This window comes from Nelumbo nucifera, chromosome 2, assembly GCF_055504915.1.
Source record: "Nelumbo nucifera cultivar China Antique chromosome 2, China Antique-T2T, whole genome shotgun sequence".
Lineage (NCBI taxonomy): Eukaryota > Viridiplantae > Streptophyta > Magnoliopsida > Proteales > Nelumbonaceae > Nelumbo > Nelumbo nucifera.
In genome coordinates, this window is record NC_142650.1 from 66,092,084 (window position 1) to 66,108,272 (window position 16,189).

The 16,189-nt window shown below is 49.4% G+C and overlaps 1 pseudogene; it reads right to left on the minus strand.

The window, feature by feature from the left end:
• Positions 1-3,183: 3,183 nt before the first annotated feature.
• LOC104601374 (NDR1/HIN1-like protein 10 pseudogene) lies at positions 3,184-4,059 on the minus strand (annotated as a pseudogene).
• Positions 4,060-16,189: the final 12,130 nt, after the last annotated feature.

A 16,189-nucleotide genomic window follows, 5' to 3' on the forward strand; every position in this document is an offset into this window, starting at 1 on the left:
GTTGTCCGAAGTGATGATGCCTCGAGCAGAGGAGGTGAGATCTCTGGAGAGGAGGGGTGCATGTCCGTCGAGAGGTGGGCAGAGGGAGCCGCTGAGGTGTGGCCACTGTCTGTGACAATGCATCAAATCGAGGAGGTGAGATCTCCGGTGAGGGGGGCGCACGTCCATCGAGAGGTAGGCCGAGGGGAACGCCGAGGTGTGGCCACCGTCCAAAGTGATGATGCCCTAAGCCAAGGGGTTGAGATCTCTAGCAAGGAGAGCGCGCCTATCGGGAGGTGGGCAAAGGGGGCCGCCAAGGTGTGGTCACCGTCCAAGGTGTGGCCGGCTGGCCGCCATCTAAAGTGACGATGCCCCGAGCCGAGGCAGGCAAAGGGGGCCACCGAGGTGTGCCCACCATCCGAAGTGACGATACCCTAAGCCGAGGAGGTGAGGTGTTTGGCGAGGAGGGGTGAGCGTCTGTCGAGAGGCGGGCAGAGGGGGTCATCGAGGTATGGCCATTGTCTGAGGTGACAATGCCCTGAGTTGAGGGGGTGAGATCTCTGACAAGGAGAGGTGCTCGCTCGTCGAGAGACAGGCAGAGGTGGTTGCCGAGGTGTGGCCGCTGTCCAAAGTGATGATACCCCAAGCCGAGGCGGGTAGAGGAGGCCGTGGAGGTGTGGCCTCCGAGATGTGGCTGCCGTCCAAAATGACGATGCCCCGAGCCATGGAGGTGAGATCTCTAGCAATGAGGGGCGTGCGTTTGTCAAGAGGTGGGTAAAGGGGCCCGCCGAGGTGTGGCCTCCATTCGAAGTGATGATGCCTTGAGTTGAGGAAGTGAGATGTCTGGTGAGGAGGGGTGCGTGCCCGTTGAGAGGTGGGCAGAGGTGTGGCTGCCGTCCGAGGTGACGATACCACAAGCCGAGGTAGAGGTAGCCGCTGAGGTGTAGCCACTATCTGAAGTGACGATTTCCTATGTCGAGGAGGGGCACGTTCGTCGAGAGGTGGGCAGAGGGGGCCATCGTGGTGTGGCCACCGTCCGAAGTGACGATGCCCTATGCCGAGGTGATGAGATCTTTGGTGAGGAGGGGTGTGCGTCTGTCGAGAGGCGGGTAGAGGTGTGGTTGTTGTTCGAAGTGAGGATGCCCCGAGCTGAGGTGATGAGATCTCTGGTGAAGAGGGGCGTGCATCTGTCGAGAGTAGAGTAGAGGGGGCCGCTGAGGTGTAGTTGTTGTTCGAAGTGAGGATGCCCCGAGCTGAGGTGGGCAGAGGGGGCCATCGAGGTGTGGCCACTGTTCGAAGTGACGATGCCTCGAGTCGAGGAGGTGAGATCTCTAGCTTGGAGGGGTGTGCGCCCGTCAAGAGGCAGGTAGAGGGGGCTGGCGAGGTGTGGCCGCTGTCCGAAATGACGATGCCCCGAGCCAAGGTGGTCAGAGGGGGCCACTGAGGTGTGGTCGCCGTCCGAAGTGATGATGCCCTGAGCCGAGGGGGTGAGATCTCTATTGAGGAGGGGTGCCGAGGTGTGGCCGCCATCCGAAATGATGATGTGCCAAGCCGAGGCGGGAAGAGGGGGCTGCTGAGGTGTGGCCGCCGTCCGAAGTGACGATGCCCTGAGCCGAGGGGGTGAGATCTCTAGCGAGGAGGGGTGTGCGTCAAGTGTCATTGTTCCCTTCAGCATGTTTGTTCTGCCATGATTTGTGCTAAGCGGAGGGTCGATGCCAGCTCTTTAGCCCGAATAAGTACTTGCTCACTAGGAGGGTCTTCCAAGGATGAGGCTAGTATCAAGGGCCGCCCCGTTAATTACAGCCAAGGTCCCTTAGATCCCTTGCAAAAAAAGGGCGAGCAGGTGTGTGACCTCTAGAGGGTCATATGCCTTGGGTTGATGTCCAATCCCGGTGTATAACCTAGGCTCTTTAGCCTGGATAAGTACTAGCTCAGTGGTAGGGTCTTCCAAGGATGAGGCCAATATCAAGGGCCGGCCCCTTAATTGCGACCAAGGTCTCTTAGATCCCTTGCAAAAAAAGGGCGAGCAGGTGTGTGACCTCTAGACGGTCATATGCCTTGGGTCGACGTCCAATCCAGGTGTATAACCCAGGTTAAGGTTGTGTGCCGCGGCTAGTCGTTCAACCAAAGGCTGTATGCTTGGTGAAGGTTGTGCCTTGGACTAATGTCCAGTCCAAGCGTGTAACCTTGGTGAAGGTTGTATGCTATGGCCGGTGGCTTGATCAATGCAAGAACGCATACACTAAGGGTTTGAGGTGAGGTGAGAGAATCTTGCTTTAATACAAATTATGGGTACTTCTGTTGTTTTTAGCCATTTCATTGGAAGCTTAGCCGTGGATTAGGGGAACTCTTAGCAGTCGTTCCCACAGACGACACCGATTGTTGATGCTCAGAATGGGCTAAGGACAACTCTGTAGCTTCGCTTCTCGGACGAGCTGATAGATGGAAGAGTTTGAGGGCTACTGAGGCTGATGACCAGTGGAGCCCGAGGTCTATTGTGGCCAAGGACGTGTGGAGTTGGAGGGCTAGTGAGGCCGAGGACTAGTGGAGTCCGAGGTCTACTGTGGCTGAGGACTTGTTGAGTTCGGGAACTGTTGAGGCCGAGGACTAGTGGAGTCCAAGGTCTGCTGTCGTCGAGAACTTGTGGAGTCCATCCTATACGGAAGGGAACGTCAGAGGCCCTGGGTCGATGCCTGAGGCAGGGACTCCGATGGTCAAGTTAGTAGGAGTGTGGCAAAAATGGTGGGACGAGGCCTGAGTATAGTAGCTTAGATGGGGTTGCTAGGAAGCTAGAGAACTTGGGGTAGTGGGTTTCCAACCTAGATTCCAAATGATTACCTTGAGGGGGGTTAACTACTATTTATACTTGAAATCGCCTAGAGGTAGACGGGCGCAGACGGTCGGGATGCGATCTGGCCCTAGGAGCGTGGCCATCCGAGGTCGCCGCATGTGGTCATGCCATTGTTTCCGCACTGCACACCGCCCTCAACCACGTCCGCGTGTTGCCGTGCTACTTGCCTGCCTAAAGCACCTACATCAGTAGGAAAACCTATACAAGGTTCTTAATTGTATTTTGATTGAACCCTATATTTTCGTGAGTTGCTAGGATCTTGCTCTTTTGATGTAGCAAGAAAAATAGTATTGAACACGGGAGATTGTTTTTTGTTTGGTTCATTTTGAAAATTTGAAAAGAAATAAAGGGCAAAAAAGTGAGAAGGCATGTTATAGTCCTCTTGAAAAAACGAGGTTATATGTTTAAGTCTTTTACCCTTGAAAGAATTACATGACAAGTGTATATAAATTATTCCTTTCCTTGTAGCAAAAACCATCAATAAATATCGTCATTCATTTCTTTACATGTTGTAGTTTCGAACGCTCCGGCGAAGCTGCGATTAGAAGCCAGAGGAAGCCTTAATTTGCAAATGACCTCTGGAGTAATTGGCCCGAACTTCAACGATCCCAATTTGCGCATAATCTTAAGTGGGAACTTAAGCTGCAATTCAAACACGCCTGCGCTCTTCTCCCGCCTGAAATCCTCAAGTTTGGAGCTATCACGCAGCGCCCATGATTGGCCCTGAAAGACTGGATTGAGCATGGAAGTGTTCTTCTTGCCCTGGTAGAAAGGATCCATGCTCACTCCACCGAGCTTTTTTCCACGGTAGTAAGCATCAACGGAGATCCTCTCGTAATAAACACTGTGTTTCTTGTCTGGGTTTCTGAAAGCCATGTTGAGAGCCAGATTGTAGCGAACAATATTATCGGTGGTGAGATTGAATTCAATTAGCGATGCATTAACCACTCGGTATTTGAGCTTTGCTGGGCCAAGTACTGCCATGACGATTGCTAAAGGATAAGCAGGATTGCTGCTGTTGCAAGAATGCCTATTAGAACCTTCCAAATCATCTTCATCCTAAACACCCGGAGAGGTAGAGAGAGATGGGATTGTAAATTGTAATGGTGAGTTTAGAGTTTAGACTTTAGAGGGAGCGAGAGGGGATAACTTATAGCCCTTAGCCCTTTTTTATGTATTGGACTAAGAATTTGTGAATGCCACCGGTGGGCGGTGGCCAATCTTGAAGCTACCATGAATCTTCAGTTGATCCTATAAAAAAATGGAAAGAAAAATGTGCTGAGAATTAATCGCGTGGGAGAAAACAAAAAATTAGGAATGCTAACACCTCGATAAGTCGAAAAAGTTTTATTTGGCTAGTTGCAGACCAAAGTTCAGCGTATAAAGGATTCGATTATAATATGAAAAAGATATGATATCCGAAAAATAACTGACCAATAAAGTAGAATCATAAACCTGATAGCAAATAAAGTTCGATCTTTGTGGAGTCCCCTCCCACCCTGAATGAGGCAGGGATGGGAATGATTTTCTCCTATTGGGATGGAAAAATTTTTGTGGGACAGGGAGTATTCCCTTGCTTATATATGTATGCAAGTATGTATGTATATTAATATTTTTAAAATGTGATTGAATATATTTAAATTTTTTTAATAAGATGGATAAATTTTATTTTAATTTTTTAAATGTAATAAAAAATAAAAATAAAATAATTAAAATCATAAAAAAATTACAGAGAGTAAGGATGGGGAGGAAGATAGGGTAGGAATTTTCTTGGAGACGGAGATGGGGAATGGCTCCCCATACCCGCCCTACCCCGTGCCATTCCTACTATAAAACGCTTGAGTAATAACTAATAACATCAGCTGTTTATAATTAATAGTTTTGCTAGTCGTGGGGCTAGCATTTCTTAAGAAAAATAAATTAAGATGCATTGTAGTAGGTGGGCCGTGGGCCTTCCGCCTACACGCTAACGCGCACGATGTAAAGTTTCAAATTCAAACTCTTGTGTTTTATTGTTGGGTCAAGGTATTTAGACGTTGACAAAGAAGTCAAGGCATTACTGCATTAGCATGAGTCCGCGTTCTGTGGGTGCACAGGACGCAAAAATGCAACACGTCGGCTAGCTGAAGAAACCGAGCTCGCATTCTGTGCACCGACCGAGTGCACCCGCGAATGAGAGACGAATATGTGTTAATTACAAATTAACGGAAGTTTTATCCGTTATTAATAATTTGACTGGTTGAACCGACTACTGTTTATTCTCTCCTCCACCGAATGCACTTAGCAACGACGAGACGAGCGGAAATCGTTGGGCTTGCCATTGTTGAAAGCTTGCCTCTACGAGAGTCCATGAGGGCTTTATCCTCCGATGGCCTGGGACTCGAAGCACTCCCCCACCTCCTAAAAGAAAAAGCAAAATTGCAGAAAAAGAAGAAAAGCAGGGAGCGAGTGAAAACCAAGGGCATCATCAACATAAACAGATCCCGCCGTTCATCTCACTAAGCCGATCCAGAGAGAGAGACAGCGATGGTGGTCTCCGTCTCAGTTTTGGCCATCGTCACGTCCCTCTATCTCGTCGCCTTTGTACTCGCTGTAGGCGCCGGATGTTGTCGGAGCACAGTAACAATCTAGTCTTCTTCACAGGGGCTTCGAACGTCCCTCCATTTGGATGGAACGTTTTAGGGGCCGAACGTCCCTCCATCTCTTCTTCACGTCGTCGGGCTACAACAAGAAGGACCAAAAACACGTCCCATCCAAATGCTAGACATTATAAAGAAGAATTCAATGAAGAGGGTGCCGAATGGGAGGGTTCCAGCTTCTAGGACTAATAGCCAAGATGGGTAATTCTGAGATTGAATTTCCCGAGGGATCTGATTGGTTTGAACTGGACACTCAATGTGAGGTGCTTTGGCCCCAAAATACCCACTCAGTCACCCACAAGAGTAAGGGGTACTCAGATGCAGAACCAGAGCAGAATGAGAATAACGAACAAAGAAATTGGAATGAGCCCTGTGCTGTAGGTACCCCACAAAAGGAAATTGAGAGTGGTTAGTATCAGGAAAGCAATACCAGGGAAGAAGCAGGAAACACGCCATGAAACAGAAACCCAGAACATAAGACACTTGTGGGATGTGAGATTGATAGGTTTGACAACTGAACTATAAGTCTCTTTATAATTGATCCCTTCACCATAGGCATACCCTTTCTCTACAAGATGTGCTTTGTAGCGTTTAACGGTGCTATCTGGGTTGTGTGCATTAAATTCTTCATCCATGGCATTATGGCAATGATCATGTTTCACTGCCTAAGAGAAACAATTGACGAGATGCAGCCAAACTAATTAAGTAGAATATGGGGCTTACGAATTCCATGCTTTGATTTAATCTCCATGGGGTGAACATTAGTAATGCCATTGGATATATCCTCATTTGGAGGAGAATAAGGAGATGGTGCTGCAATGGTGGCATGAGAGGAAGGCATGCTAGAATCTGCCATATCAATGGGTAGAGCAGAGGGGAAAATTGAAGGAGGGATGAGAGAGAATAAGGAGGAATTGATAGAATTAGTTCTTTGAGATGAACATGTAGCATGGGCAAATGGAAAAGCTAACTCATTAAACATAACATGATGAGATATGAAAGTTTTCCTAGTGGTAATGTCAAGGCATTAAAATACTTTGTAATTGGGTGGATAACCCACAAAGACAAGAACAATGGTAGTATGACGAACAAATAATGAGGTATCGGCAGCACACATATTGAAGCCAAGACGAAGAATAAATGAGCTGAGTCGATGATACCATGCACGGGGAGCCTGTTTGAGGCCATACAATGCTTTTTGAAACTTGAAAACATGATGGGGATGAGCTGGATCTATGAAGATAGGAGGTTGAGCCATGTATATAGTTTCTTGAAGATCACCATTTAGGAAAGTAGTAATAACATCAAGCTGTCCAACACTGCCATTAGGATTATGTTTGATATGAAATATCCATTTACAGCCAATGATGTTTGCATTGGAAGGTGGAAAACAGAGGGTCCAAGTGTTGTTAGTAGTGAGGGCAGCCATTTCTTCTTGCATCGCAGTCTGCTAATGAGGATGATGCAGGGCTTGGGTTATGGTTTTGGGTTCAATGGAGGTAGGGGCAGAGAGTAAGAGGAGGCAAGGAATAAGCGGGGTTTAAGTATCCCATCACGTGATCTAGTGATCATGGCATGGGTACGATGAAGTAGGGGGAGCTTACGGGAAGAGGAATATCAGTAGGGTGGCTGGGTTCAAGTGGATTGGGAGATGGAGGTGGCTGGTGAGGTGTTACAGTTGTGGAAGGGAGGAAGCGAGCATCATGAAGAATATCAGATAAAGGACGAGTTCATTGTGGAGGTGAAGATGTGAAATGGGGCAAAGACTGTGAAGATGATGAGATCGGTGCTGGTGTGGATAATAGCTGAGAGGGTATATGGGGAGATGAAGGGAAGTGACAATGGTGGTGGGGGAGGTTGTGATAGTGGCAAGGGAGCTGAAATGATGGAAGGTGGTCCAATGGGCATTGATGGTAGAGTAGAGGGCTGAGGTGGCAGATTTTGTGGGGATGAACAATAATGAAAATTGAGTTCATTGAATACCACATAGTGGGAGATGTAAACCTTACTAGAAGGTATATGTAGGCATCTAAATCCCTTGGATTTGTCACAATACCTGATGAATACACATGAGAGGCTACGATAATTAAGTTTGTGAACATTATAGGGCCTTATATATAAGGAAAGCACTCATAGCCAAACGCACGAAGTGTTATATAGTCAGGCTTCTTGTGAAAGAGATATTCTCATGGTGTTTTATGATTCAATACCTTGGTGGGCAACCGATTGATGAGGAAAACAACAGTGTGGAATGCATCATACCACAGAGAAGGAGGCATAGAGGCTCTGGCCATGAGTGTGAGCCCAAATTCAATTATATGCCAATGTTTATGCTATGCTGAACCATTTTGTTGAGGCATGTGCGGACAAGAGGTTTTGTGAATAATACCATGTCATTCAAAGAAATGCTTAAGTGGCTTCTTGTGAAAGAGATATTCTCATGGCATTTTATGATTCAATACCTTGGTGGGCAGCCAATTGATGAGGAAAACAGTAGTGTGAAATGCATCATACCATAGAGGAGGCATAGATGCTCTGGCCATGAGTGTGAGCCCAAATTCAACTATATGCCAGTGTTTACGCTATGCTAACCCATTTTGTTGAGGCGTGTGCGGATAAGAGGCTCTGTGAATAATACCATGTCATTCAAAGAAAGGCTTAAGTGGCTTGTACTCAGTACGCCTATCAGTTTGTAGGATTTTGATTTTTTCTTTTCAACATATTTTCAACTTGATTTTTAAATATTATAAATGTAGAAGCAACATCATTCTTATGAGCAAAAGGAAAAATCCAATTGAATTTACTAAAGGTATCGACAAAACTGATATAGTAATTGAAACCATGTCGAGACATCACAGGGGCTGGTCCCCATAGATCAAAGTATAGGAATTCCAATGGTTCTACTGCCTTGAAAGTGCTAGGGAGAAAAGGTAAACAGTAACTCTTGCCTAACTAACATGCTGAACAGAATGATAAATCTTTATTGGAAGCCACAAGAAGCTTATTCTCAGATACGACTTGCTTTACTGTTCTGATTGCCAGATGCCCTAAATGTCGATACAAAGTATTCAGTTCTACTCTTTCACTGAAATGTGCAACATGACTGATATTGTCTTTTGGGAGATGAAGTTTGTAAAGTCCATGGTCAGTGGTTCCTTCCAATAGAGTTTTCCTTGATTTCCGATCCTTCACATAGCAATTAGAGGGATGAAATTCAAAGAAAACATCATTATCAGTGGGGAACCGTGCAACATATAAGAGGTTCTTAGTGATATCCGGAACATGAAGAGTATCTTTGAGAACTAGATTCCTATTAGAATTTGGAATAGATGAAGTACCAATATGATTAATTTTCAAACCTGTGCCATTGCCAATTTTTAGTTGATCTAGACCCATGTACTCTGAGTGAAGTTTAAGATTGTGCAGGTCATTGGTGATGATGGATGATGATTTGGCCCGACCTCGTAGCTCGGATACACGTGGGCGTGACCTTGCTCAAACAGTGACTCAACATGACAGCGCAACGGGCGTGAGCACAACTCGGAGGGAAAGTCCCGCCGAGTTCAGCACGACAACTCGACAAGTAAACTACTTGCCGAAAGCTGCCTTGCCCGCACCTCCTCCCCGGGGTTAAGGCACTTCGGGGGGTCCCGAGTTTGGGGTACCCTAACCCCTTTTGAGACCCGAGCTCCTCCCAATGGGCCTCAGGTCATTCCCAAGCAAGAACGCACCGATTCATCTTCGGACGCCCCGAGGCACAAAGACCTCGGGTCGGATAGCTTGGCATAACCAGCTATAGGCAGCCCGTCACTCAAAGGACAGCCCAGCTCAGGGTAATTCGCAGGAGAACAGTTCGGTATACCATAGGAGGGCTTCCTGTCCGACCGTTGTACCTGACAAACCTGTGGACAGCAGGCATGTCCCCTAGCCGCGCCTGCCACCTTTAGAAAGGCGTCCCACACCTGACAGACACGCACCCTGCACGACGGCCCCGCGCGTGCCACCTCAGCTCTGCCTGTAACGGCTGTGGCAGATTGACAGTGGCGGTTATACCTGCCCTGTCAGAAGTCAGAGGGTCTGAAGCAACGGAATTCAGTTATAAGGAACTTATTCTCAAGGAACAAGGTATCTGGAACCATTAGCGCAACCTGCACTCTTAGCTTTCATTTTCCTTCAGCTTCTTGCACACAATACTAATTTAAGCATCGGAGCGTTCCCGCTGGGATACCCCCCGGGAGTTCTTCTTCTTTCCTCTCGTTTCAGGTACCTCTCAGGAGCCACGCGAGCACCAGCCAGGAGTGACCGGATTGTGCTACATCATTTGGAGCTGTCTGTGGGAAATGCTTCAAAAGGCCTTTCTCTCCAAACTCTTTCAAATTTTTTCCCTCCTTGAAACAATCCAACGCTCATGGCTTCCTCTAGCAACGTCGGACGAAGCTGGGAAATGGATAACTCCAGGGAACGACCCCAAATTCCTACTATCTGTATCGGGCAGTTCACTGTCCCCCTCTCAGCGGACGGAATCCCCAGCTTGAACATGCCCCTCACAATGGCACATGTCATCGCCCCACTCCCTGCTACAGTCGGAACGACGTTCACAGAACCTTCGGTCGTGCCCCCAGCGGCCAGCCTGAACTAGCTGGAGGGCTTGATGCAGTGCATGAGGGCCATGCAGGCTCAAATGCAACAGTTCCAACAACTTCAGCTCTACCAACAGCACGTACTGCACCAGGTCTCCCAGTATCAGTATCAGCAGCAATTCCCCCAACTGCCCCAACCTCAGCTTCAGCTCCCGCCTCAGCGCCCAGCCTCGCAGCAAGGCAAGACTCGCAGCCAGAGCGAGCACCCCTCCGGCCAAGGAGAGGCCCCCCAAAATCTCCCAAAAAATTAGGCCTGCCCCACAGCAGACGGGAGAATCCGGCTACCCCAATCTCGCCGCAGGTGGACAGGTCGGGAGGACCTTGGCTCGATAGGTCTTCGTCACCTCGACAGTCGAAGTTTGGAACCCCGGTCCTTGAAAACCGGTTCGAGATCCTGGCAATAGACTCCAAACAGGACCCCTCTGTCCACAGCCATCACCAGTAGACCAGGCTACTCCATGCGCAAACCATTCCGGACAACGTAGAGGTGAGCAGCACGAACGCCAAGCCCACCAAGAAGCAGAGGCGTCACCGCCGAGCTCGCCGATCTGTCACCCGCGATTTGCCTAAGCTCATGGGCAAAGAAGAGGTAAGCTCGGTGCCCGCAAACTGAAGAAAGCCTCTTCAACATAGCGCAAAGAGAGGGAGAGTCCATCCAGAGCTATATCAAGCGGTTCAACGACGCTTGTATGCAGATACCGCACCTGGACCCCGCCGTACACCTTGCAGCAGCCAAGAAGGGCATGACGCACAAAGAGTTCAAATGGCACATGGTCGTCAACCAACCCGCGACCATAACTGAGTTTCTGAAGCTTGCGGACAAGTTCATAGCCACCGAAGAAGAGATCAACCAGAAGGGTGAGGGCGCACCCGAAAAAAGAAAGAGAGAAGGAGAGCCTTCCAGTCAAGGGGACACTCAAAAAAAAAAAAAGGAAACAATTCGGGGGGCAAAGCCGGGTCAATTGTTCCGAGCTCCTGTAGCGGACTGAGCTGATTACACCCCACTGAACACAAAGCGGGCCGAAATCCTGATGGCGATCAAGGACGCCCCGTACGTGAAGTGGCCACCCCATCTGAGGGGAAATCCCAATGAAAGAAACAAGAGTTTGTATTGCAGTTTTCACAAAGATCATGGTCACAGTACCGAGAGTTGTAAAAACCTCCGCGACGAGATAGAGGAGCTCATCCGTCGTGGATATTTGAGAAACTTTGTACAAAATAATATTAACAATGGTAATAGAACATGTTGGCAAGGGGAGCATGGTAAAGATGCTCCCGAGTCCAGCAGCAAGCCGGCCAAACAACCGTAGAGGCAGCCTCCAGAGGAGAGGCCAGTTCGGGGGACCATCCACATGATAGTGGGAGGTTCGATCGTTGCGGGTTGCACTTCAGCAGCAGCTCGGACGTTAGTTCGTGAGGCCACCCGGGAAGGGCAGAACCCCCCAAAGCGGCCAAAGACGGGAGACCCAATTTTCTTCACAGAAGATGATGCGCGAGGGGTCCACTACCCCATGATGATGCACTCGTAATAAAGCTAAGAATCAACGACTTCGAGGTCAGGCGCGTACTCGTGGACTCAGGCAGCTCAGTCGACATCCTTTTCAAAGTTGCGTTCGACCAGCTTCAGTTGCAGAGAAGCGACCTGAAGCCTATGGACACCCCTTTAGTGGGCTTCAGCGGAGAGGAAGTCCGCCCCCTTGGGAAAGTAACAGTACCTATAGAGATCGACACATGGCCTTGTGTGGTCAGATTCGAACACAACTTCCTGGTGGTAGCGACCCCCTCCCCCTACAATGCCATAATAGGTCCACCGATCACCCATGTCCTATGGGCGGTGGTCTCCACTTACCACTTGGCTATGAAGTTCCCAACAAACTTCGGTGTGGGAATAGCGCGGGGCGACCAACTCGAGTCCCGCAAGTGCTACGTTGCCGCCCTGAAGGGGAAAACCAAGGTGGCCGATGACCTCGAACCGGAATGACCCACGGAGTAAGGCGAAAAGCGAGCCGCACCTACGGAAGAAATAGTCGCGGTCCCGACCTTAGCATCAGACCCAGCTCGGATGCTTCAGATCGGCGCTTCCATCCAGGAGCCCCTACGATCCGAACTGGTAAGCTTTTTACTTCAAAATTTAGATATTTTTGCATGGTCCGCGGCAGAGATGCTCGGTATAAACCCCGAACTCATAACTCACAAGCTGAATGCTGATCCTGTAGTTAGGCCCGTTAGATAGAAGAAACGCAACCTAGCCCCGGAACGGTGGAAAGCGGTCAACGAGGAAGTCGAGAAGCTCCTCGCAGCGGACTTCGTAAGAGAAGTCCACTACCCGAGCTGGGTAGCCATCCCCATCCTGGTAAAGAAGGCCAATGGCAAGTGGCGTATGTGCGTCGACTACACCGACCTGAACCGGGCTTGCCCGAAAGACTGCTTCCCGCTCCCCATAATCAACCATTTGGTGGACGCGACCTCAGGGCATGAGTTGCTAAGTTTCTTGGACGCCTATTCGGGCTATAACCAATTCAAGATGGACTCGGAAGACAAAGAAAAGACTGCCTTCATCACGGAATTTGGCCTGTACTATTACAAGGTTATGCCCTTCTGTTTGAAAAACGTAGGGGCAACCTTTGAAAGGCTAGTAAATAAATTGTTTGCGTCATTAATTGGCAGAAAAGTAGAATGCTATGTAGACGACATGGTCGTCAAAACTCAATTCTCACATGAATTAATACAAGACTTGCATTATGTTTTTGAAATTTTGCGTAAGTTTAATATGAGATTGAACCTAAACAAGTGTGTGTTCGGTGTGACCTCGGGTAAGTTCCTAGGATACATTGTTAACCGGCACGGCATTGAAGCCAACCCGGATAAGGTTAAGGCCATCTTAGACATGAGACCACCCCGTAAGTTGAAGGAGGTTCAGAGGTTGAATGGCCGCATAGCCGCCCTGAGCCGCTTTATGTCCAAATCGGCGGACCGCTGTTTGCCATTCTTTAAGGCAATCAAGAGCAAAGGGTTTGAGTGGACCCAAGACTGTCAGCTCACGTTTGACGAGCTCAAGAAATACCTCGCTAGTGTGTCAATCTTAACCCGGCCTAAGGAGGGCAATATTTTAGAACTGTACCTCTCGGTGAGCGACGAAGTGGTCAGTTCGGTATTAATAAAGGAAGCAGATCGGGTCCAACGACCCATCTATTATGTTAGTAAAGTATTGCAGGGAGCAGAGACGAGATACCCGGAGATAGAAAAGCTAGCGTACGCACTGGTAATTGCAGGTCGGAAGCTCCACCCGTACTTCCAGGCTCACACTGTTATTGTTCTCACCGACAAACCTCTAAGGCAAGTCTTACTTAAGACCGAGGTCTCTGGTTGGTTGACGAAGTGGGCCGTTGAGCTCAACGAGTACGATCTCCAGTACAAGCCGTGAACTGCCATTAAGGCCCAAGCCTTAGCAGATTTCATCGTCGAGTGCACATTCAACTCTGAAGCCCCCAGGCCGGTTGAGCACGAGGCCCCCAACTCGGGTGAGCCCGAAGCTCCCAGGCTGGTCGAGTCCGAGCCCCGTGAGGTAGCAACTAGTGTGGCATCTCTCCTAGTTCGGCCAAGCCCGAGCTGTGATGAGGAGCCCTGGATCCTTCACGTGGATGGCTCCTCGAACCAATAGAGCAGCGGAGCCGGAATAGTTCTGCACGGCCCAAGTGACACGAAACTAGAGTACGCGCTACGCTTCGAGTTCGCAGCATCTAACAATGAAGCGGAGTACGAGGCATTGATAGCTGGTCTAGCTCTAGGCAGAGAAGTAAAAGCCAAGCACATCGTTATCTGCAGCGACTCCCAACTTGTGGTCAACCAGGTCACCGGCGAGTACGAAGCTCGCGAGCCAACCATGATTGCTTATTTAGCCAAAGTCAGAAAGGCCCTGCTCAACTTCCGGTCACACTTTATCAGACAAATCCTTAGGTCAGCGAACGCTGAGGCCGACGCCCTGTCCAGGTTAGCCAGCACCAGCGACATCACCATGAGAACCGTGTACATAGAGGACCTGCCTCGGCCTAGCATTCTCAGGGGGGCAGAGGAGGTTGCTCCCGTCGTTCAAGCACAGATGAGCTGGATTGACCCGCTCACGAGCTTCTTGCTACACGGGACCCTCCCTGCAGACCGCAATGCAGCTAGAAGGGTGCAGCGCCAGGCAGCCAAATATGTCATGATAGACGAACAACTATGCCGGAGATCTTACACGCTCCCCTACTTGCGTTGCTTGCAACCTACCGAAGCCAAGCTTGTACTCCGTGACCCCCATGAGGGTCTGTGCAGTGAGCACTTGGGGGGCAGGGCCCTTACCCAAAAGGCACTCCGACAAGGGTATTATTGGCCAACAATGAAGGCAGACGCTATTGAGCTCGTAAGAAAATGTGACAAATGCCAGAGACATGCCAATATTCACCACCAACCCGCTGCCGACCTCAAGTATCTCACCAGCCCGTGGCCCTTTGCGCAGTGGGGCATCAATCTACTCGGGTCATTCCCGCCAGCAACGGGTGGAAGGAAGTTCTTAGTAGTAGCAGTGGACTATTTTACCAAGTGGGTAGAAGCTGAACCCCTTGTGACGATCACAACCTGAAATGTCCAAAACTTCTTTTGGAAGAATATCGTGTGCCGCTTCGGACTACCTCGGGTATTGATCTCCGACAACGACAAGCAGTTCGAGGACATCAAATTTCAAGACTGGTGCCGAGACATGGGGATCCAACAGAATTTTACTTCAGTCGTGCACCCTAAAGCAAACTGTTAGGCAGAAGTCACGAACAAAGCCATCCTCCGCGGACTAAAGGCACGGCTAGACCGAGCTAAGGGATTGTGGGAAGATGAACTACCTAGTGTCCTATGGGCCTACCGGACCACGGAGAAGACCGCCACGGGAGAAACACCATTCAATCTCACCTACGGCACCGAAGCAGTGATCCTCGCAGAGATCGAAGTACCTACGTTGTGGCTAGAAACATACAGTGATCAGACAAACGAAGATGAGCTACGTACCAACCTCGATCTACTTGACAAAGTAAGGGACCTCGCGTACATTAGGACTGCAGCCTACCAGCAGAGAGTAGCTCGGTACTATAACGCCAGGGTCAAGAAGCGAAACCTCCGCGTTGGCGACCTGGCCCTTCGTAAAGTTATGGTACTTGAGCCCGGCGTTGGCAAGCTCGGGTTCAACTGAGAAGATCCTTACCGAGGGAAACGAGTGCTCGGGGAAGGAACATACGAGCTCGAGACCCTCGAAGGGAAACAAGTACCTCGAGCATGGAATATTGTCAACCTAAGGCAATATTATCTGTAAGAATCGAGTAGGCCACGAGCCACTCCCTAAGCCAAAGGGCCAGAACACCGAGCTAACATGACCCTGGCACAACAGGACCCAACCACCTCTATGGCATGAGCAGACCCCGAGAGTGGGCCACGAGCCAACTCCTCCAGCCTAAGGGCTAGAACGCCGAGCTAATGAAAAGACCTCGACAGCGTACAGGACTTAGTGGCCTCATCAGCATGAACTAAGTACTTACAATGCCCAAAGTGCAGGCGGTTCGGGCACGAACCTTGTAACGAATAGCCCGCCCTGGCATGCAACGAGTCAAACTCGTTAAGGACAGCCGATGTCAACTTAGCTCAAGTACAGACAGGTCGGGCATGTACCCTACTTTGTCACTCACTTCGGGTGCGCAGCTCTAATAGCTTGGGTGTTGAGATCGCCTTAGCAAAAATAAAGAGTGCGCAAGGAAAGGCCAAGTGCCACTCCAGCATGGGGAAATTCAGGAACGGACTACGAATCCCTCCCGAAGCCTAAACGGCCACGAAACACCAAACTGACGAAACCTGGTTATCTCTAACCCTTAAGGGAAAGACAGCTCGGGTATGAACCCTACGGCGTCTACACCCCTGCTGCTCTTACGCAGCTCGGGTAACCTATACATTAAATAAACCAGCTCGGTGTCCACTCACACTTGGAAGGGTTTTTGTACTAAGAGATACTCGAAAGAAACTATGTTTCATTAAAAAGAGAGTTCAGGTACAAGAATTTTTACCCG